Here is a 23,335-nt window from a genome sequence, read left to right on the forward strand (position 1 = left end):
GGTTGAGGGATAAATATTGGCCAGGACACAGGGGAGAACTCCCCTGCTCTTCTTCAAGGTAGTACCTTGGGATCATATACATCCGCCTGAGTGGGTAGACAGTTTAACATCTCATCCGGAAAGTTCTTTTGTCACTGCAACAAACCAACTGCATATTGTACTCTGCACATACTTGTCTGACACTAGTAGCTGAATCATAACCTCGGTTTAAGAGGACTGACTTTATATCATAGGAATGCTAACTTGTATCGCAACATCTGAGTATTTACAGTGGGATTTTTGTGTTAGCAGCTAAATCAAATCAAAATGGCAAACATCCGCTCCTGATTCCACTGGACATAAGCCAGTTACACAATTTTTGATTCTCAATCAGGGAGTGATAATGGCTTATGTAAATCAGAGGTGGTCCAGAAATAACTTTCTGCTGTTTTCACTCTTGATTAATTTACAAGGGCAACTCCAAATTGCTCTTAATCTGCCTCTTGGAACTTCATAAACATCCCCTCAAACAAACAGCTGGATGCTGTCCTCAGTGAGGCAGGACTGCACCCTTCTCAGATAACACCAACTGGACAGATGTTTGCCATTTTGATTTGAGCATGTGGTGCCAATGGTGTTATTTTAGGGTGTTAAATGCCCAAATACCTTATGTGGTAAATTGAAATATCTAACTGAGGATCTTACCTTCACAGTGAGGAAAGTAGATGGAACATAGGCACTCACTTTAACTGGCACCCAAAAACAGACCCCATCATCTCTCCTACTGATATGTGACCAAACAATACTGTTTATAACCCAGTTGGTATAATCCATGTCAGTGCATGTTGACAATAAAGAAAACATTGTCACATCGGAGACTCAAATCTTTCAAGTGCCTGTTATTACTTCAGGTACAAGTGTATCGCATAAAATCACATGAAGACTAGAAACAGTGCTCTTGGTGGGGTGCTGGTTGGGACACTACGATTGGTCTCAGCACCTGTAGGATGGACGGGGGTGGTAACTTTTCCAGGGTTCACTCTCCAGATTGGTGTCTAGTGACTGCGGCTGGAAATTCACAGGGGGAGGAGGGGGGAATCATCATAGATTCATAGAAACTTACAGAGAAGGAGGCCATTCGGCCCATCGTGCCTGTGCTGGCTTTTTGAAAGAGCAGTCGTGCTTAGTCCCACACCCCCGCTTTTTGTCCGTAGACCTTGGGTGAAGACACGATCAGATTCGGCTGTGGGGGCTTCCATGGTGCTAACAATCCCTGCCTACATGAATCAACAGGGAATCAATGCTTTCAGGAGAGGAAAATGTTGGCCAAAAAAGGAAGAGAAAATAAAACTGCAAACAGAATGACATCAGGCAATGGTAAAGGAGCATATCCAGCATTAGCTGATTGGTATGAAGATGTGATTGAAATGGTCAAAAATAAAATTCTGTGGCCTGAAACTCACTTAGAAGATGAAAAGCGGCACCATTTGAGCTTTTACAATGTTGCTATCCTCTCAGCTTTGTTTTCTATCCTATTGAACTACCATTGTAATGATTATTATGAATGTTCCAGCGTGCGTTATACTGAAATGGAGGCCTTGAACTGATTAAATTACTGAGCTGCATTTAGTGCTATTTAATCAGCTCTTTGTCCTCTATACCAGCATAACCCACTCATTACAACCATAATAACAGTAACACTTGTGCTCATTAATCACGGATGCGAAATGTCTGCCAGCTTCTTCAAACCAGGCATAATTAGCATTGCCAGTAAGTTCTGGATTTCTCCTGCAAAAATTCAACATTCAAATTTGAATATACCCATTCCCCTGACAATTGCAAAAGCAAAATACTGCGGATGCGGGAAATCTGAAATAAAAACAGAAAATGCTTGAACTACTCAGCAGGTCAGGCAGCATCTGTAGCGAGAGAAACAGAGTTAACATTTCAGGTTGATAACCTTTTATCAGAACTGGAAAAAGTAACAGGTTTTAAGCAAGTACAGAGGCAGGGAAAGGGGGGAAGGGAGGAAAGGACAAAAGAGAAGGTCTGTGATAGGGTGGAAGGCAGGAGAGATTAAGAGACAAAAGGGATGATGGTGCAAGGCAAAAGGAGATGGTAATAGGATAAGTAAAGAAACAAAAGATTGGTCAAGCAGATGTTTAAATGGGAATAGCAGAAGATCAACCATGATCTTATTGAATGGCGGAGCAGGCTCGAGGGGCCAAATGGTCTACTTCTGCTCCTATTTCTTATGTTCTTACGTTCATAACCATCACCAACAGCTGCCATCCGAAAAAATGGAGGCAGGGGTTATGGTCTGAAATTGTTGAACTCAATGTTGAGTCCGGAAGGCTGTAAAGTACCTATTATGTCCGTGTATAATCGAGACACGGACAGCAGGAGTTGATCATAACAAGTCTTTACTGAATGGAGACAAACGGGAAACTGAAACTACAGAAGATTGCTAGCGCCTTTTATACAGGGGTGGTCACTGCCGGTACTGCAGTCTGAGACCAGTTATTCCCTTAAAGGTACATACACAACAATTCCTCCCCTTTTAGATAAACAGTACATAACATTCATTTAACAACCAAATGATAACTAATTACAATCACAATTACGGTTGCTAGATACATTGGTTGAGGTTAAGCAATTATAAATTCAGTCTTTGAGGAGGCTTCCTGATTCTGTCAGGATAACGCCTCTTTGGGGTATCAGGTTCTTCTGGCAAGGTTGAGTCGGGATCAATGTCGTTGTTTGGTTCATCTGCTTCCAATATCACCGATTCTACGGTAGCTGCAATTGGTACGTCGGTTTCATCGCCAGGTGTATCAGATCGTGGTGTGGAGTTGACGTTTTCCAGTGACTCTAGAATCTGGTCAGCATGGCGTCTTACAATGCTCTCTCCAACGTCCACGGTATACATGAGAGGTCCTTGCCGTGTACAAATCGTTCCTGGCTGCCATTTCTCTGTGCGGTAGACCCGGGCCAAAACTGGTTGACCTATCTTAAAAATCCTGGTCGGCCTTTCATTCATATTCTGAAACTGCCTGTTCTCCAAATCTCTTCGGACGTTTGGCTTAACCAAATCCAAGCGGCATCGTAGTCTTCGATTGAAGAACATCATGGCTGGAGTTTGGTTGGTAACCGCATGTGTCGCATTCCGGTAGGCAAACAAGAAGTTGTCCACCTTGTGTTGTAGGGGTATATCTTCATTACACATTGCCTCGATAGCCTTCTTGAATGTTTGAACAAACCTCTCGGCCAATCCATTAGTGGCTGGATGATATGGGGCAGATGTGTAATGCTTAACACCATTGTTCTTTAAGAACCTCCGGAACTCTTCAGACATAAACTGTGGTCCATTGTCAGAGCAAATCTGTTCAGCCAGCCCATTCCTGGCGAATATGGTTCGTAAGACTGTGATAGTTTTTTCTGTGGTAGTTGAGGACATTTTTATTACCTCTGGCCACTTTGAATGTGCATCCACCGCAATTAAAAACATCGAGTCCATGAAGGGACCAGCAAAATCAATGTGCACCCTTTGCCATGGAGATGAGGGCCACTCCCATGGATGTAGAGGGGCTTGTGGTGGGGCGTTTTGGACCTTCTGGCATCCTGTACAGCTCTTGGTCATCTCTTCGATTTCTCTATCGATTCCCGGCCACCACACAAATGCTCTGGCTAAGTTCTTCATTTTTACCCCTCCCAGATGACCCTCATGAAGCTCATTGAGCACTCTATCCTTCAATTTGGGTGGAATTACTACTCTGGATCCACACATCAAGGTTCCTCTGCACACTGACAGCTGTTCTCTTCTCGGCGAGAATGCTGGCAGCAGTGGTTCGCCATGTGCTGGCCATCCCTTCACCGTTAAATCTTAGACCCGGGACAGTGTCGGGTCATCTCGAGTTTCCTTTTCTATGTTAGCATTCGTCACAGGGAGACATTCGACTATAGTCGAGTGGAATATCTCCATTGGATCCACTGCAAGTTCTTCTTCCACCGTCGGCAACGGTAGGTGCGACAATCCATCAGCATTTCCATGCTGTTTAGTTCCTTTGTACTCAATGTCATATTGGTGTGCCCCTAGGAAAAGGGACCACCTCTGTAGCCGTTGTGCTGTCATTATCGGTACGCCCTTCTGAGGGTTGAAAATGGAGACAAGAGGTTGATGATCAGTTAGTAGAGTAAATTTTTGACCATGCAGGTAGTGATTGAACTTCTTCACCCCCCACACTAGGCTAAGGGCCTCTCTGGGCGTAGTTACGCTCGGCTGAAGTTAACGAGCGTGACGCAAAAGCTATCGGCCTCTCTAAACCATCAAGGAATTTATGTGACAGTACCGCCCCAATGCCGTAGGGAGACGCATCACACGCCAGTCTTATCGGTAGTGATGGGTTGTAGTGAGCCAATACTTCTCTTGGAGTGATTAAGTCCTTACTCTTCTGAAAGGCCCGCTTACAGTCATTGTTCCATTTCCATGCTACTCCCGTTCGTAGTAGGGCGTTCAGTGGGTGCAGAACTGTGGGCAAATTCGGTAAAAACTTATGGTAGTAATTCACCAATCCGAGGAATGACCTCAGTTGTGACACATTTTCAGGCGCTGGGACCTTAACAACCGCTTCAATTTTGTCAGGGGACTTATGTAACCCCTCTTCATCAATCACGTGGCCACAATACGATATCTGTTTCTTAAAAAACTCGCACTTGGGGCGGTTGGCTCGTAGCCCATGTTCCCGTAGTCTAGTGAGCACCTGTTCTAGGTTGTTAAGGTGTTCACTGTCATCTTCACCTGTCACTAGGATGTCGTCCAAGTAACACTGAGTCCCCGGAATCCCTTGCAGGACTTGTTCCATCGCTCTTTGCCATATCGCCGGAGCTGATGCTACTCCAAATATCAATCGATGATACTGGTAAAGACCTTTGTGAGTGTTTATCATGAGATACTTCCTAAAGGTTTCTTCAACCTCCATCTGCAAATACGCTTGTGCTAGGTCAATTTTTGTAAAACGCTTCCCTCCAGATAGTGAGGCGAAGATGTCTTCTATCCTTGGAAGAGGATATTGTACTGTGTGAAGGACTGGGTTCACCGTCACCTTGAAGTCCCCACAGATGCGAACCTTCCTTGGCTCCTCAGACTTATTGCTTAACGTTTTCTTCATGACAGGAACGATGGGTGTCGCCCACTCGCTCCAGTCTACTTAGACAACACGCCTGCATTCTCCAGATTCTCCAGCTCTGCCTCGACGGCTGGGCGAATTGCATATGGTACCGGTCTTGCTTTGAAAAACTTGGGAATTGCATTCTCTGCTATTTTTATTGAGGCGGTTACGCCTTTAAGAGTGCCCAGTTCTTGTTGAAATACCTCTTTGGCGTTAGCTAAGATTGTTGACAATCGTCCAGGAGTGATGTCTTCATCTTTTTTACCATCCACCATCATTGCATGAATGGAGTGCCAATCTAAGCTTATCTTTCTGATCCATTCCCGTCCCAATAACGGTGGTCCACCATCTTGCAGTATGTAGAGATACAATTTCTGTATTTTCTTGCCGTTGTATTCGACAGGCACCCTTATTTTTCCTCTGGGGTATACGTTTTGCCCCGTATATGTCGTCAAGAAGATGGCTGTCTCTCTCAAGGGTATGTGTGAGAATAGCCGCTCGTAGTCTCGTCGATTTATGACGGTTAGCGCTGATCCCGTATCCAATTCCATTTTAACTCGGGACCCTGCTATCGTGAGGGTGACCCAAATGGTTCGGTGATCCTCTTTTGCGATTACATTGTGAAGTTTGAGACAGCTTAGTCTCTTGTTCCCGGGTGCACTATCGCTCATCTGGTCTTCGGAACTCCTGTCCGTCATCTTTTGTACTTTCTTGTACGGTTCCTTAGTAGCCTTTTTGTTGTCGTTGGTCTTCTTCCCAGACCTGCAAACTCATGCAATGTGTCCCATCTTTCCGCATTGCCTGCATATTTTGTCCTTGGACCAGCAGTCCTTCTGGTCATGGTTAGTTCTGCCGCAGCGATAACATTTTGCAAATCCCCGTGTCATTTCGTGGGTGCCGTATTCCTGTGGCTTTTGTTGCATTTCCGCAGCTCCCCTGGCTGCTGCTTCGTATGATACTGCCACGCTGAAAGCCTTATCTAGCGTCAGCTCTTTCTCTGAGAGTAACTTCTTCTGTGTTCCTTCACTCAGGAGTCCACAGACAAATTTGTCCCGTAGGGTATCTGCCAGTCCTGCTCCAAACTGGCAGTGCTTTGATAGCTTGCGTAGTTCTGTAAGGTACTCAGCATTGCTCTCATCTTTATGCTGAGTTCTCCTGTGGAATTTAAATCTTTCTGCTATTAGCAGTGGTGCAGGGTTTAGGTGTTCCTGTAGGATAGCAACAATTTCGTTAAAACTCTTCGCCCTCGGTTTGGCTGGAGTAATCAGGTCCCGCAATAGGCCGTACGTTCTAGCGCCCATTAAGTTTAGCAATACCGATGCCTTTTTCTCATCGGCTATTTCGTTTGCCTCGCAATATACCTCGGCTCTTTCCACATACGTGGTCCAGTCCTCTATTGCATTATCAAAGGCAGTGATACAGCCAGTCTTCGGCATCTTGAAAATCTAAAATGGCGCCTCCCGCGCTTTGCCTTCTTCTCCGATTTAACAAAATGGCACCTCCCGCGCTTTGCCTTCTTCCCCGCTGATTAGGATGGTGCCTCCCGCGCTTAGCCTTCTTCCCCGCTGTTGCTAACGCTGCTTCCCGCGGTTTCCTTTGCAACCTGCAGCTCCTCGTGGTTTTCTGCGCGTTTAATATTTCTTTTTTTATTTTATTATTTTCCCATCGTGGAACAACCCTGTGGGACTCTTGCCTCCCTCTTCTCGGGTCCGTACGCTGCCCGGCTTCATAGCACCGGCCGCGCCCTGTGTGCTCCACCCTCTCTCTCTCTCCTCTTCCCGACAACGCAGCTCGGCCCCGTTGCAAGCCACCCGCTCGAGTTCTCGACCGCCGCAGCCCAGGAAGGATCAGTGTACTACCTGCCACCAGCCCGATTAGCTGAAGCACCGTCGACAGGAACCAGGCCCCGCTCTCGACAGCTTCTCCTGCAATCTTCAACTCCGCTGACTCAGGGGTGGATGCCCACGGTCGACGCCCGTTTCTACTGCTTCTTTCTTCCTTCTGGCCTCGACCTCTGCTCACTTCGCTTCAGGAATGGATCCCATGAGGTGGTGCAGACTGTAGGTAAGTTCGTATCTGCTCGTCGCCAATATTATGTCCGTGTATAATTGAGACACGGACAGCAGGAGTTGATCATAACAAGTCTTTACTGAATGGAGACAAACGGGAAACTGAAACTACAGAAGATTGCTAGCGCCTTTTATACAGGGGTGGTCACTGCCGGTACTGCAGTCTGAGACCAGTTATTCCCTTAAAGGTACATACACAACAGTACCTAATCGAAAGATGAAGTGCTGTTCCTCGAGCTTACAGTTGAGCTTCATTGGAACAGTGTAGGAGGCCGAGGACAGAAAGGTAGACAATTAACCCTTTGACAATTATAAGCAGTTAGCACCTCAGTCCAAAATGCAAAAAGTGGGATTGCAGTTGCTTGGGATATTTACCTACATTAAAGGCTCTATATAAATGCAAGTTGTTGTTGTGATAATTGGTCTCAGCCAGGACAGAATGAAAAAAAGAAAGACTTGCATTTCTATAGCACCTTTCACGACCTCAGGACGTCCCAAGGTGCTTTACAGCTAATGAAGTACTTTTGAAGTGTAGTCACTGTTGTAATGTAGGACAGAAGTGGAAAGGAGGATTCCACCAACATATAATTGTAATTCTTTCAAAAGGAAGAAAGAACTTACATTTATATAGTGTCTTTCACATCCTCAGGTTGTGTAACAACTAGAAAAGTATTTATAAATATAGTCCATGCTGGAAAAGAGAAGACTGAGAGGGGATGTGGTAGAAGAGCTGAAAAATATGAAAGTTTTGGACATATTGGACTGAATTTTGCTGGCGCTCAGAGTGCGGGTTTGGAGGCGGGTCCGCTGTCAAAATCGAATTGATTGACAGCGGGTCAGTATCCCGCTGTAAACCTGCCTCCTTTTCAGTTTTCCAAGTGTCGGGTCTGTCATCCCTGAACAGACCCGACACCAAGCGGTGGGTCAGACAATTTAGATAGTTAAAAGCTTATTAAAAGGTCATTAAGAACCATTTTCCCATGTACTTACCATTTTACCAGGTTTTCAATGAGGTTCCCCAAGAGCGGCTATCACGTCAGGTAAGTATGTCGGGTTCTCAATGACTGTGGATTGCTGTGAATAGGTGAAAGCTGCAAAAGTGGTCTAAAACCTACCATTTCACAGCTGTTCACTTCCCAATCTTAGAAGCTGGAGCATTAATGATTTGGAACCCACTTTTGAGCTTTATGCACTTTTGAAGTGATTGGAGTAATCTCTCTATCTACTGTCACCTCCTTGGAACTCAAAATTGACAGATTACTTCTGTCATCTCAACCTCATCTGCCATCTATTCCATCAGCATCAGTGCCCTTGAAAAAATCTCACCTTGGTCCTCAGAATCCCAACACAATCAGCCCCAACACCAGCATCACCAGGCACACTAGCAGCACCAACTTCCACATTAACCTTCTCTGCAATCAACTGATGCTGCTCTGGACACAGGGCATCATCACCCATGCACATTGCTGCCTGGGACGCCAGCGATGGCCTCACCATGTCCAGATTTACTTCACATAACACTGTACACCCTGGCTGCCAGATGATGCACCAGGTTGGCACCACCCCACACCAGCACCACAAAGCATCCCTACAATGTCCAAGCCATTCCTTTCACACTCATCACGGGGGTAGGGGGGGATGGGTGGAATGTTCTGTCTCACCATTCACTGCAACTCACTAAGACACTTTCAAAGGTGCACACAAACCTGTCCAAGAAGGCAAAGTGGTGACAATAAGCATTTCAATGCTTGACAACACATTAACAGAAAGTGTACACGAACAGTGGCTAAAACACCCAAGTGCCTACCCTTGTGTGTTGTTAGTTAGTATGATTACACTAGGATGAGGGTGAGTGTGAGGGGTGGTGTTACCGCCGAATTGGAGCCTGAACGGACCCAGTGATATACAGGGTCGACGTAAACCCAACTTCGACTTATAGAGCAATAAACTCAGACTACTGCGGACCTTGCTGGAATGTGCGAGTACACTTTTATTTACAGAGCGCTCTGGGAGAAGTGCTATACACCCCCTTGGTGCAATCGCCAGCTTCTCAGCTTTACAATAGCAGCCGCGCTCCTTTTATACAATTTAAAAACAGGAAAGATACCATATTACATTCATTCCTTGGCCAATCTGGTACTTTAGCATCCTTTAACTTTGGCCAATCCGATACCTTAGCAACCCTTAATCACATTCTGTCAAAAACAAGTTGATTATATTATTATACCGTTAGCAAACAACTTAATTATATTACTGTTCTGTGCAAGTGACATCGCACGTTTGGTGTAAGCAGATCAAGTCAGCTGTCTGTTATGCCAGTGTCTGCAAAATGTCAATGAATGTCAAGTATTTCAGCAGGCACTACGGTGCCATTTTAAAATTTCCTCCAATAGGTGGTTAGTGAGATGGAGAAGTGATAATGTAGAGAGAGAGAGAGAGGGATGGGTGGAGTTGGTGTGCATAAGGATGTGCAGGAGTAGGGTAGGGAAGGCAGATTGATGGGGATGTGATGAGTGGCACAGCAGGATAAGGTTGAGTGTGGCTTTGCAGTAATGCTTCGTGATCTACTGAGATCATTGAAAGGTTTGCACCACTACAGCCTGGTCCTCCTGATATGGAGGGAGTCATGGGAGAGCCTGGGTGCACCTCAATGCAGCAGAACACTGACAGCACCACTGTCAAAATCAATTTGGACATGGCCCCTTTAAGGAAACCGGCTGATGACGCATCATCAAATGACATCATCAGACCTGCTTCCTATTAATTAGCCAGGAACCTCGCAAGACAGGCTTAAGAAGACCAATCAATATAAAACGTTGTTGGAGGCCGGGATCGAGACAGATGCGAGGTCCCCACACTCCACAGACGTCGCCCGCCATGGACCCGCCAATGTTGGAAAAATCCCGCCCATTGAATCTAAGTAAGCTTTTCTGCTGTGTATAGAATTTAAGTGCAAAGAGTCATATTTACAAATTAAGGACACAAAAAGAAAATAGGAAATGGAGGTGAAAGTTACTGTCCTAAAAAGTTGGTAAGTATGTGAAATAGATTACCAGCACGGGTCGTGGAACAAGAAAACCTTAATGGGTTTTAAGAAGCAACTAGACAGGCTCTGGTCAACAAATGGAATTCACAGTTATTGAAAATGCAGCAATGGAATATTGTGAACAGGTAGGCTAGATGAACCAAAGGATTTCTCCTGCCTGAAACTGTTACTATGTCACTATGTAATGCAGGCAAACGCAGCAGGCAACTTGCAGGCAAGGTCCCACAAACAATTAAATAAATGGCCAGATAATCTGTTTTAGTGCTGTTGGTTGAAGGATGAATATTGGCCAGGACACTAAGAGAACACCCCTACTTTTTCTTGGAATAGTGCTATGGGATCTTTTACGTCCACCTGAAAGGGTTGGCGGGGGCTCGGTTTAATGCCTCAACCAAAAAGATGGCCCCTCCGACAGCGTTGCACTTTCTCAGCAGTGCACAGAAGTGCCAGCCTAGATTACGTGCTCAAGTCTCTGAAGTGGGGCTTGAACCCATGACCTTCTGACACAAAGGGCAGAGCCAGGTCTGACACCGCAAGATAGACGCACCCGCTGCCAGGTTTTTATTTTCAGGAATCCCGAGTTAGCCGCATGCGAATAATAATTCCTAACCATGCTGCAGCGTGGATAACCTTGAGTCTATTCGATGGTATTACATTCAACTTTGCAGCACTGATTGCAGATAATGCAGCATGCAAAACATGATCAGCATGTAAAGCATGAAGTTACACAGACATCTTCTTCTACATTTCCATCTTTATCTTAAGTACTGTTTACATTTTGTGATCAAATTCCTTCAGCACAAAGAGCTCACCGTGAGCATTCTATATCTGTATTTATTGACTGAAGTACAGAAAAATAAATAAAGATGCAGAATATTTGTGTAGCAGAGCATGAATGCTACATTTATGTATGTTATTAAGGTTATAAATCTGTGCAAAAAATATACTTTCTAGAAGGTAGAAATTTGATTTAAAATCACTTCAGGAACATTGCAATAGAATTTATTTTTAACTTAGATTGATAGATTTTTGCTCGGTAAGGTTATCAGGAGAAAAGAGCATAAATGGAGTTGAGGTACAGATCAACCATGAGCTAAATGAAAGGTGGAAATGGCTCAAGGGACTGAATGGACTCCTCCCGTTCCTATGTTCCTATGAATCTCGCGTCACAACTTGTGACTATTCACCTAGGAGACAAGCTCAGGCAGAAAAGACGGAGATTTAAATCAGAATTGAAATATTCATCAGCCTCCGCTAAAATCCACTTGATATTGACAAATAAAAGTTTTTGGCAGGGGCTGTATGGGCATAGTAAAAGAACAAAACTGGTACAATTTGGACATCCGTCGGTGCTGCAGTTTCATCAAATTCTGTTGGGGTGCTCAACAATTTTCCTGCTAAGGTAGGTCCTGCACAGGCCGCTCGCCGGCTTTTACGTTGGAAATACCGTGCATGCGCAGAAATTTAAAGGGACCGCGCATTGAAAGAAACAGGCTGCGCAGAACAAAGCGCAGCTTACAGGGAACATTGGTGCTCCAATCAGGTATTCACTGCACATTGAACTCAGACTCCACTTCAGTAACATGCTACCTTGCAGACAGATGTACAAATGTGTCAGCACAAACTGTTCCCCCAGCTTACAGACAAGATGAAACAATACCACTGTGCATCTACATAAACACAGCAGCCGGTGCACCAGCATGCTCCAGCGAACTGTCGATGGTTCAGTTTCCCCCGAGGCGCCCATCCAGTGGTGACCTGTACGCGCAATAAACATGCCAGGAGAACATTTATGCAGTCTGCCCTCACTTGTCAACAGCATGCCTTCCTACTCAGCGTCTGGTCTGTTATTTTTCATGAAGGCTTGTTGCTACTGGGCAAAGCCAAAGTGCCGCATGTTTATCGTGCATGCCGGTAGTTCTTGTATCATTAGAACTATAAATCACCCCACCACCAATCTGGAGACAAAGCTGCAAATAAAACAAGTGTCTGCTCTGTGACTGAGATAGAGTTTGAAGTTTGGCTCACGGTTGGGCAGCTAATTTAAGTTGAGTCTTTTCATCTATATAATGGAATGATTGTTAGCTTTTACAGATGTTCCTTTACTGTTTTATACACACAGATAATTGCTGGGATTGGGCAAATCCACCACAGCCATCTCCAAATGCCTCCCAACAAGTAGGAGGATACGACTAACAAGATCAGACAGTCTGCCCAAACCAATAACCTAATAAATAAAGAGTAAATTAAATTACAGCCAATCCTGGTCCCCCAGATTGGAAGGTAGCAAACGTAACCCCGCTATTCAAGAAAGAAGGGAGAGAGAAAACAGGGAACTCCAGGCCAGTTAGCCTGACATCAGTCGTAGGGAAAATGCTAGAATCTATTATTAGGGACGTGGTATCAGGGCACTTAGAAAATAATAATATGATTGGGCAGAGACAACATGGATTTATGAAAGGGAAATCGTGTTTGACAAATCTGTTAGAGTTTTTTGAGGCTGTAGCTAGCAGGATAGATAAGGAGGAACCAGTGGATGCAGTATATTTGGATTTTCAAAAAGCATTCGATAAGATGCCACACAAGAGGTTATTACACAAAATTAGGGCTCATGGGATTGGGGGTAATATATTAGCATGGATTGAGGATAGATTAACGGACAGAAAACGGAGAGTAGGGTTAATCAGGTCATTTTCGGGTTGGCAGGCTGTAACTAATGGGACCAGTGCTTGGTCCTCAGCTATTTACAATCTTTATCAATGACTTAAATGAGGAGACCAAGTGTAATGTATCCAAGTTTGCTGGTGATACAAAGGTAGGTGGGAAAGTAAGCTGTGAGGAGGAAGCAAAGAGGCTGCAAAGGGATATAGATTGGTTAAGTAAGTGGGCAAGAACGCGCAGATGGAATATAACCTGGAGAAATGTGAATTCATCCACTTTGGTAAGAAAAGTAGAAAAGCAGAATATTTTTTAAAAGGTGAGAGACTGGGAACTGTTGGTATTCAAAGGGACCTGGGTGTCCTTCTCACAAATTACAGAAAGTTAACATGCAGGTACAGCAAGCAATTAGGAAAACAAATGGTATGTTAGCCTATTACAAAGGGATCGGAGTATAAGAGTAAAACAGTCTTAATGCAATTATATAGGGTCTTGGTGAGACCATACTTGGAGTATTGTGTACTTTTGGTCTGCTTACCTAAGGAGGGACATACTTGCCTTAGAAGGAGTGCAACAAAGGTTCGGGTTCATTAGACTGATTCCTGGGATGAGGGGATTGTCCTCTGAGGAGAGATTGAGTAGACTAGGCCTATATTCCCTATAGTTTAGAAGAATAAGAAGTGATCTCATTGAAACATAAAATTCTTAAGGGGCTTGACAGGATAGATGCTGGGAGATTGTTTCCCCTGGCTGGGGAGTCTAGAACCAGGGGTCACAGTCTCAGAATAAGAGGTCGGTCATTTAGGACTGAGATTAGGAAAACTTTCTTCACTCAAAGGGTTGTGAATCTTTGGAATTCTCTACCCAAGAGAGCTGTGGAGGCTCAGTCGTTGAGTATATTCAAGACAGATATCGATAGATTTTTGGATACGAAGGGAATAAGGGATATGGGGATAGGACGGGAAAGTGGAGATGAGGTAGAAGATCAGCCATGATCTTATTGAATTGCTCAAAGGGCCGAATGGCCTACTGCTGCTCTTGCTTCTTATGTTCTTATGTATTTTAGAGATATTCTCTTAACAATCACTATCTTATTAATTTAAGGCAACCATTTTTAAACAGACTGCCCTGGCTAGTGATCTGAAGAAAGAGTTCTGTTCGCAAGAGGTGACTTGTTGAATGCTCCTGTACAAAATGTTGTTTTTATACATTAATAAGGTGATTTCATATCATTCAATCTTAGATTGCAAAGAATGATAAAACAAGCTCAAAACAGGAAGCTTACTCCCTGTAGCAACTTGTATGCAGTCATAGTCTGTCAACAATGTAGTTGATAGGGTAATTTGAGCTGGTTGGGCTGATTGGGTGTAATCAAAATTTTTATTGTAAATGAGTTTCTCATTAAAAGCTGGTAATCAAAATTTTTGAATCTTCAATCTATACCATGCATTTTATTTTTTAAATTATGAACTGGATTCTATTTATATAGTGTAGGATTCGCAAAATTGGACTTTGTATTAATAAGGGTCAAATGGCAGAAGAGGCCGTGATTTTAAAGACTGTTTTAAAAGAAGCCCAGAAAAAGGGGCATACAAAATGGCCGCCATACCATGTGACCAGCTTATTGGGACACTTTAAAATGGTTCCTGCGCAACCTCAGACAGCTTTGTGGAATCAACCTACAGCAAGTTCTGGAAGCCGTTTCTGAGAGAACGAAACCAGACCCACACGTATGCATATGGATTAGATGTAGATCCAGTCAAGATTGGCCTGGAGACAGAGGCCATCAAAATGTTGACCCAGACAAAAGGGGACAATTTCATATTCATGAGAACAGCACCCAGGACTAGATAACGAGATCAGCAGGACATTAAAAACAATGAAGGTAATTCCAGACCAGAGATGGGCCTTTACCGGCCGTTTAAGACATTTTAAAATATAATAACTACCCCACTGTGCTCCCAGCCCGCTAAAAGTAAAACAAAGACTAACCTGATTTTTGGGCGGGAGATTGAAGCTTCTGGAAGAAAGGTATATCTGGAAGACTTTTCGGCAGTTGAGGCAAGCTGGAACACAGACAAAGCTTGGAAGCTTGAGCTCAGATGGAAGACACACTCAGAAGAAGAAGCAGGCACTCGCAGGAGGAAGAAGAAAGCCAACATCGAGAAGGCCGTCTCGAAGCCAGCGTCCCGCCCCGGGGAAACACATCGGGAGATCATCGACCATCCCCGGGCTGTTGCCGGAACGAGAGGCCATCGACCCAACTTGGGAGAAGAGACAAAAAAATAAAGACCCCAAGAGGAGAAACCTTCCAGCCATCCCGGCTTGGGAGAAGAGAGAAAAGGAAACTGAAGAAGCGATGGGAACTAGCCCAAGGCTCCTCTGATCAGGGTCGAGCCGACGATCCTCGACCCGCCGACATCCAGGCCCGCCGGTGTCCAGCCGCCCCCGACCCCCACCTCAGGAGAGAGGTGTGGCGCAGCTCGCAGGGGCTCCATGATCCACATGGAGACGAAACGCCTGAAAGGACCAAACACAGACTCGATTTCAAAACCTTGCACTTCCTAGTGGGATTGGTGAGCATGTTTCTGGCCCTTCACAATCAGATCTAGATAGGTTTAATAAGGGGGTGGATTTAAGGGTACAATTAACATGAGTTGTTGTCCCTCAATGTTCCGTGTGTTTCCTTATTTCATGATGATCTTTGTAGAGTATAAGATGCCTGTATTTGCCTTAGTTAGTACTGTGTCGTTATGATTTGTTTGTGTGTTTTTCCCTCCCATGTACTCCCTTATCTGCCTGCATTTGATTTGATATTTTTCCTTATGCAATAAAATTTCATTTTGTTTCATCAAACTTGGTCTACAAGAGTTTTCTCTACATTGTAGTTCCTGCCCCTAAGTCCAGAGTATAGAATCTAAGGGGCGAGTGGGTCGAACCACTCAAGGTTTTACTGTGCAAGAGAGAGAGGCCTCTAGAGAGAGAAACCCCAGGGAAACCTCTCAAGGAAAACCCCTTACATAGAATGTTCTGCTGACTGGATAATGTGACACTTATGATCCATTACCTCATCCTGACCTCTCAGGTGTTCCAATTTTATGGGGTGATTTTGAAAGTGTCCTAGTGTCCTCGCTTAGTGCCTCCTCTTCCAGCCAGACCCCTCTTACATCTCCCAGGAGCCCTTGTGGTAATGGCATATAAGAACATAAACATAAGAACATAAGAAATAGGAGCAGGAGTAGGCCAATCGGCCCCTCGAGCCTGCTCCGCCATTCAATAAGATCATGGCTGATCTGATCCTAACCGCCAATCCACTATCACAGAACCATCTCCTGAATCTAACAGAATTAGACACACGAAATAGGAGCAGGATCAGGCTACACGGCCCCTGGGCCCGCTCCGATACCCACAGGGCCATGACCGATCCGAACCTAGACTCATGTCCAAATTCCTGCCCGCTCCCCGTAACCTTTAATTCCCTTTACTTCTAGGAAACTGTCTATTTCTGTTTTAAATTTATGTAATGATGTATCTTCTACAGCTTTTTGGGGCAGCATATTCCATGGACCTACCACCCTCTGAGTGAAGTAGTTCCTCCTCATCTCAGTTTTGAAAGAGCAGCCCCTTATTCTAAGACTAGGCCCCCTAGTTCTAGTTTCACCCATCATCGGGAACATCTTCCCCGCTTCCACCCGATCCAACCCCTTCACAATCTTATATGTTTCAATAAGATCGCCTCTCATTCTTCTGAACTCCAATGAGTAGAGTCCCAATCTACTCAACCTCTCCTCATATGTCCATCCCCTCATCCCCGGGATTAACCGAGTGAACCTTCTTTGTACAATCATCCTAAAGAGTGGGAACAGAACTTTCAAACAGACACATCCAAGGTAAAGTAAAGATCCAGGGTAAGTTTATCATGTTTGGTAATCCAGTTTTTTTTATTGTTATGAAAGTGCACCTGAAACAAATTTTGTAAAGTGTATAAAAAGAGGTAGATTTTGAACTTGCCATTCCAGGCTTAAAACTGACCAGCTGAATCGGCCGCCCATTATTGAAACCTTCCAATCTTTATTTCCATAACGGTTTCTATAATGGGCGGCTGACCCCAGCACCAGCTTTACGCACTGTGGCAAGTTGAAAATCTACCCCAAAAAGTTAACAATGACAACAATCCATGCACTCTGCCATCTAAATCATATGTAGAGGCATAGGTGGTGTCAGCCGTGGCTCGGTAGCACTCTCACCTCTGAGTCAGAAGGTTAGGGGTTTCACAGTCCTACTTCAGAGGCTTGAGCACAAAAATCTAGGCTGACACTCCAGTGCAGTGCTTAGGGAGTGCTGCACTGTCGGAGGTGCCGTCTTTTGGATGAGATGTTAAACCAAGGCCCTGTCTGCTCTCTCAAGTGGATGTAAAAGACCCCATGGTACTAGTCTGAAGAAGAGCAGGGGAGTTATACTCAGTGTCCTGGCCAATATTTATCCCTCAATCAACATCACTAAAACATATTATCTGGTCATGATCACATTGCTGTTTGTGGGAGCTTGCTAGGTGCATATTGGCTGCTGTGTTTCCTACATTACAACAGTGACTCCACTACAAAAAAGTACTTCATTGGCTGTAAAGCACTTTGGGACGTCCTGAGGTCATGAAAGGTGCTATATAAATGCAAGTTTTTCTTTTTTCTTTTAAAATGATTGGGTCTTTCCAGCAAATCCTCGTCTTCCACCCTTGCAATCAATGTGAATTATAGTTCTGAAGAAAAATACAACTTGTATCTCATCTGCTCCAAAGTAATAAACATTTTGATTTATGGCATTGCAGAATTAATGTGTGAAATGATCTGATTCATTAAAGAAGTCTACCAGCATTACCTTGCAGTATAGCTTAACTAGACAAGGCAACCCAGTTAGGATGCTCATTAGGATGCCAAATACTTAATACTTCTCTGAGAATAGGGAGACATTTAAGCACAGGTGACAGTTCTGAGAAGAGCCATGAGGCTGATCCCTAATGTCAGGGGTCGGAGTTATGAGCTAAGAGAGAATTTGGCTTTTCAGCCTGGAAAGTAGACATCTGATCGGTATATAAGTGACTGGTATGGAAAAGGTTAATCCAGAATACTTCTTTATATTAAACTGTGGGAGTAGAGCAAGGGACACAGGTTCAAATTACTAAATTGTAACTTTAGGACTGATATCAGGACATTCTTTTTCACACAGAGATTGCTCAACACCTGGAACCTACTTCTGAACAGAGTGGTAGAGGCGAAAACTGTGGAGTCATTTAAGAAAAAACTGGATACAACAATAGGGGGATTGTAAGGTTGTTATGGATGGATGAATGAAGATTAAATAGAATTACTTCCTCATGCCTAAGTATCTTTTGATTTTGTATAACCTGGACAAGTTCCTCCTATGTGGAATATTTTAAGTTAGATTTCCTTGTGCACATAGGAATTCTTGTGGTATCTGGGGGGTGGGGGTTTCCCCAATTTGAGCTCGTTGACCATTGAATTCAGTACTAACTGCTATTGGCAAAGATAGCAGACTCAAACCTAATCAAGGTCCCATATAGCATTGCAACAGCAAGTATAATATAAAGTGATTGATAGCAGGAAGTCATTTAATGGCTGTAGTCTAAAATGACAGTTGTGAAATGCTCCGATCAGAACGCTTTGATTTGGTTTTGGCGTGCTGATCCAGCATGACTCTTCAGGTACTCTAATGAAAGGTGTTCCCCTCCCATCATTGACCTCATTCACCTTAACAAGAATGGACCGAAGATTTTTTAAATATATGATTATCCTCACATGATGCTCCAAGCAGTTCGTTCAGAGAACTTCTCTGCCCACCTGCTTGCAGCACCGCCTATTCTCTGACTGAATGGGGGTAATTTTAACTTTGGGCAATATTGTAAAATGGGCGCTGTTGAATTAGTCGGCCCTCATATGACCCGCTTGATTTTTCTTTACACTGAAGTCAATGGAGGGGGAAATTGGTAGGGACATATAATGGGCGTTTAATTCAATATCGGCCATTTTACACAATCGCCCAATTTTAAAATGACCCCCAGTTGCTTCATTTTTTGTTTACTTTCCCGAGTGATCAGAACCATGCAGTATGTTATCATTCTGTAGGTTTGAGAGAGGTGTTTTAACTATTCTGAAAATTGGCACATTCTGTCATCAAATTAGCTGCAGAACCAAGTTATTTAATGCTGCCGTTGATAACGTTTTATGTTGACGTGTTTTTCAATCCTTGTCAGCTCCGTCCTGCAGGGAGACATTTTTTTCATATCACAGGAACATCTGTCTAGAGCCAAGACAATAATGTTTAGGTCCTGAGTTAATTTTGTTTGTTCAGTACATGTCTTCAGTTTGTAACATGGCCTGTAGCCCGAATAAAAGCAATAATTTAACACTGTAAAACAGTAAGTTTTTTCAAAGTGCTGTGTCTAAACTCTTTAGTCTCATTTATAAGGGGCTTTATAAATAGAGGCATAGAGTACAAAAGCCAGGAAGTTATTGCTAAGCATATATAAAACACTAGTTCGGCCCCAGCTGGAGTATTGTATCCAATTCTGGGAACCACACTTTAGGAAGGATGTGAAGGCTTTGGAGAGGGTGCAGAGGAGATTTGCTGGAATTATTCCAGGGATGATTCCAGGGATGAAGGATTATGGTTACATGGATGGACTGGAGAAGTTGGGTTGTTCTCCTTAGAGCAGAGAGGGCTAGGAGAAGGGAGGTGCTTGGGATCATGAAGGGTTCAGACAGAGTAAATAAGAAGAAACTGTTTCCAATGGCTGAAGAGTCAATAACCAGAGGGCATAGATTTAAGGTATTTGGCAAAAAAAACAGAGGCGAAATGAAGAGAAACTTTATTGCGCAACAAGTGGTTAGGATTTGGAATGCACTGCCTTATCGGGTGGTGGATATAGATTCAATAGTAGCCTTCAAAAGGGAATTGGATAAATACTTGAAGGAGAAAAAATTGCAGGAATCTGGGAAAAGGAGGAGGACTAACTGGATTGCTCTTCAAAAGAGTCGGCGCAAACTCGATGGGCTGAATGGCCTCCTTGCGTGCTGTACTATTCTATGATTCTATGAGGCTAATGTTGTGTATGTACCTTTAAGAGAATAACTGGTCTCAGACAGCAGTACCGGCAGTGACCACCCCTGTATAAATGGCGCTAGCGAGCCTCTGTTGTTTCAGTTTCACGATTGACTTCCATCAGTAAAGACTTGTTTTGTTCAACTCCTGCTGTCCGTGCCTCAATCATTCACGAACGTAATACTGGCGACGAGCAGATACGAACCTACCTACAGTCTGCACCACCTCCTGGGATCCATTCCTACAGCGAAGTGAGCAGAGGTCGAGGCCAGAAAGAAAAGAAAGTAAGAGGCAGTAGAAACGGGCGTTGACCGTGGGCATCCGCCCTGCGTTTGCAGAGTTGAAGATTGCTGGAGAAGCTGTCGGAAGCGGGGCCTGGTTCCTGTCGACGGTGCTTCAGCTAATCGGGCTGGTGGCAGGTAGTGCACTGATCTTTCCTGGGCTGCGGCGGTCGCGAACTCGAGCGGGTGGTTTGCAACGGGGCCGAGCAGCGTTGTCGGGAAGAAGAGAGAGAGAGGGTGGAGCACACAAGGCGCGGCCGGTGCGACGAAGCCGGGCTGCGTATAGACCCGCGAAGAGGGAGGCAAGAGTCCCACAGGGTTGTTCCACGACGGGAAAAGAAAAAAAGAAAAAAAAGAAATATTAAACGCGCAAGAAACTGCGAGGAGCTGCAGGTTGCAATGGGAACTGCGGAAAGCAACGCTAACAACAGCGGGGAAGAAGGCAAAGCGCGGGAGGCGCCATCTTAATCAGCGGGGAAGAAGGCAAAGTGTGGGAGGCGCCATTTTGTTAAATCGGGGAAGAAGGCAAAGCGCGGGAGGCACCATTTTAGATTTGCAAGATGCCGAAGACTGGCTGTATCACTGCTTTTGATAATACAATAGAGGACTGGACCACGTATGTGGAAAGAGTCGAGGTATATTTCGAGGCAAACAAAATAGCGGAGGAGAAAAAGGCATCGATATTGCTAAACGTAATGGGCGCTAGAATGTACGGCCTATTGCGGGACCTGATTACTCCAGCCAAACCGAAGGCGAAGAGTTTTAACGAAATTGTTGCTGTCCTACAGGAACACCTAAACCCTGCACCGCTGTTGATAGCAGAAAGATTTAAATTCCACAGGAGAACTCAGCATAAAGATGAGAGCAATGCTGAGTACCTTACGGAACTACGCAAGCTATCAAAGCACTGCCAGTTCGGAGCAGGACTGGCAGATACCCTATGGGACAAATTTGTCTGTGGACTCCGGAGTGAAGGAACACAGAAGAAGTTACTCTCAGAGAAAGAGCTGACGCTAGATAAGGCTTTCAGCGTGGCAGTATCGTATGAAGCAGCAGCCAGGGGAGCTGCAGAAATTCAACAAAAACCACAGGAATACGGCACCCACGAAATGACATGGGGATTTGCAAAATGTTATCGCTGCGGCAGAACTAACCATGACCAGAAGGACTGCTGGTCCAAAGACAAAATATGCAGGCAATGCGGGAAGATGGGACACATTGCACGAGTTTGCAGGTCTGGGAAGAAGACCAGCGACAACAAAAAGGCTACTAAGGAACCGTACAAGAAAGTACAAAAGATGACGGACAGTAGTTCCGAAGACCAGATGAGCGATAATGAATCCGGGAACAGGAGACTAAGCTGTCTCAAACTTCACAATGTAATCGCAAAAGAGGATCACCGAACCATTTGGGTCACCCTCACGATAGCAGGGTCCCAAGTTAAAATGGAATTGGATACACGATCAGCGCTAACCGTCATGAATCGACGAGACTACGAGCGGCTATTTTCACACATACCCTTGAGAGAGACATCCATCATCTTGACGATGTATACGGGGCAAAAAGTATACCCCAGAGGAAAAATAAGGGTGCCTGTCGAATACAACGGCAAGGAAATATGGAAATTGTATCTCTACATACTGCCAAATGGTGGACCACCGTTATTGGGACGGGAATGGATCAGGAAGATAAACTTAGATTGGCACTCCATTCATGCAATGACGGTGGACGGTAAAAAAGATGAAGACGTCACTCCTGGACGATTGTCAACAATCTTAGCTAATGCCAAAGAGGTATTTCAACAAGAACTGGGCACGCTTAAAGGCGTAACCGCCTCGATAAAAATAGAAGAGAATGCAGTTCCCAAGTTTTTCAAAGCAAGACCAGTACCATATGCAATTCGCCCAGCCGTCGAGGCAGGGCTGGAGAATCTGGAGAAGGCAGGCGTGTTGCCTAAGGTCGACTGGAGCGAGTGGGCGACACCCATCATTCCTGTCATGAAGAAAACGTTAAGCAATAAGTCCGGGGAGCCAAGGAAGATTCGCATCTGTGGGGATTTCAAGGTGACGGTGAACCCAGTCCTTCACACAGTACAATATCCTCTTCCAAGGATAGAAGACATCTTCGCCTCACTGTCTGGAGGGAAGCGTTTTACAAAAATTGACCTAGCACAAGCATATTTGCAGATGGAGGTTGAAGAGTCCTCTAGGAAGTATCTCGCGATAAACACTCACAAAGGTCTTTACCAGTATCATCAATTGGTATTCGGAGTAGCATCGGCTCTGGCGATATGGCAAAGAGCGATGGAACAAGTCCTGCAAGGGATTCCGGGGACTCAGTGTTACTTGGACGACATCCTTGTGACAGGTGAAGATGACAGTGAACACCTTAACAACCTAGAACAGGTGCTCACTAGACTACGGGAACATGGCTGCGAGCCAACCGCCCCAAGTGTGAATTTTTTAAGAAACAGATATCGTATTGTGGCCACGTGATTGATGAAGAGGGGTTACATAAGTCCCCTGACAAAATTGAAGTGGTTGTTAAGGTCCCAGCGCCTGAAAATGTGTCGCAACTGAGGTCATTCCTCGGATTGGTGAATTACTACCATAAGTTTTTGCCGAATTTGTCGACAATTCTGCACCCACTGAACGCCCTGCTACGAGCAGGGGTAGCATGGAAATGGAGCAATGATTGTAAGTGGGCCTTTCAGAAGAGTAAGGACTTAATCACTTCAAGGGAAGTATTGGCTCACTACAACCCAGCACTGCCGATCAGACTGGCGTGTGATGCGTCTCCCTACGGCATTGGGGCGGTACTGTCACATAAATTCCTTGATGGTTTAGAGAGGCCGATAGCTTTTGCGTCACGCTCGTTAACTTCTGCCGAGCGTAACTACGCCCAGATTGACAGAGAGGCCCTCAGCCTAGTGTGGGGGGTGAAGAAGTTCAATCACTATCTGCACGGTCAAAAATGTACCCTACTAACCGATCATCAACCTCTTGTCTCCATTCTCAA

This window comes from Somniosus microcephalus, chromosome 20 (genome assembly GCF_052327205.1).
Source record: "Somniosus microcephalus isolate GS21.2 chromosome 20, FLI_Smic_1.0, whole genome shotgun sequence".
Classification (NCBI taxonomy): Eukaryota; Metazoa; Chordata; class Chondrichthyes; order Squaliformes; family Somniosidae; genus Somniosus; species Somniosus microcephalus.